Source organism: Notothenia coriiceps, unplaced genomic scaffold, assembly GCF_000735185.1.
Source record: "Notothenia coriiceps isolate Sejong01 unplaced genomic scaffold, NC01 NC01_scaffold00037244, whole genome shotgun sequence".
NCBI lineage: Eukaryota > Metazoa > Chordata > Actinopteri > Perciformes > Nototheniidae > Notothenia > Notothenia coriiceps.
The window spans coordinates 6,878,370-6,880,049 of record NW_011369945.1 but is presented as its reverse complement, the minus strand read 5'-3'; positions in this window follow the sequence as shown (position 1 = coordinate 6,880,049).

Here is a 1,680-nt window from a genome sequence, read left to right as displayed (position 1 = left end):
GTAGTGGCGGAAGGGCGAAGCAAATAATCAAAGATCGTCTCTGCTGAGCGTTGACAAGATGAGGGGATTTTATATGAATGAATCGGTTTTTTACCGATGCAAAGACGCTACGCAATCGATGCATCGCGAGTTCAACCCGTTTCAACCCAAACTGTAGCCGATGTGCACTCTTTCAACCGGTGCACTCGCATCTTGAACGTTTATGCCGGTGCACCGATGCGAATCGGTGAATCTTAACATCTCTATAACACACACATTATTCTTCCAAATAATGGCACCGACAGTTGTCTCCTTCTCACCAAGCTGCTTTCCGATGGTCTTAGCCGATCCAAACCTTGTGGAGGTCTACAGTCCTGTCCCTGAGGTCCTTAGACAGCTCTTTAGTCTTGCCCATGGTGGAGAGGCTGGAATCTGATTGATTGATTCTGTGGACAGGTGTCTTTTATACAGGTAACGAGTTGATATTAGGAGTACGTTTTCAAAAGAAGAGGACTTATGTAACCGGTCTGTGGGCGCCAGAATTGTTGTTGGTTGCAAGGGGATCACATACTTATTTCCCACAGTTAATGCAAATCAATTTATATCTTTTATATAATGTCAATTTCTACATTTTCTTTTTCATATTCTTACTCTCACTGTTAAAATAAACCTACCATTAAAATGATATACTGTTAATTTATTTGTAAGTGGGTAAACTTACAAAATCTGCAGGGGGATCAAATACTTATTTCTCACTAAAGATAAGTAAAGTCTCTGTAGTATGAAATGCTATTTCAATGTACTTTTAAATAACTGATATGTTTTTTATTTTTCAAACATTGTAGAAAAGCATCCCGCCAAGAAAGAGAAAGAGTGAGGGAGGTGGAGAGAGAGCCACTGATGGAGAGGCTGGAGAATCCATCAGAGCAGTGGCAAAATACAGAAACATTGACAGGCTGCGTAGAGACATAAACAGGAAGGAGGACAGGAAGTGAAAACAGGAGGAACAGAGGAACAGCAGAGGAAAGAGGGTCTTCACACCGGAGAGAGACGGGGCTTCAGACCAGATCAAAATACTGCTGACCTGACTTACTCCAGAGAAATCTGTGAACTGGCTGTGAATTACAGACAGAAACAACATTCCTGTATCACACAACTCAGGTTTAAACTTGAAAAAGTCAAATGGTCTATTTCCCCCCAGATGGCTCAATTTCCCCCTCGACTCGGATCAACGTACCCCTTAGATCAGGGGTTCCCAACCTTTTTCCCAAGAGCTGCGAGTAGATGCTACAACTACTGTCACAAACTGGATGAATGTGAAGTATTTTGTTAAAGGAGGGTGAAAGCATAATTAAGGAGCACTATTGGAGTGACTTTGATGGTTATTGGACTCAGGATTAATTCATTTGGATTCCCGCTGTATGAAGAAATTAAAGGGCGGCGCAAGTGGAAACAATTCACAAAGGCATTGAACTGTTTAAAACACATGCTCAAAGTAAACCGGATTTTGCCGATGTGCTTATGTGGATTCAAAAGTCGTAAATAATCTACAAAATGGAGGACACCGATCTGATTGGAGGAACTGTGACAAATAATCCAATTGACACTGGCATGGACAATGACTATGTTTTAAAAATGCGCTTATCCAGAAAAGCATTTACACTTCTATCTTTTTATGTCTTTAATAGCTACTAACTTGAA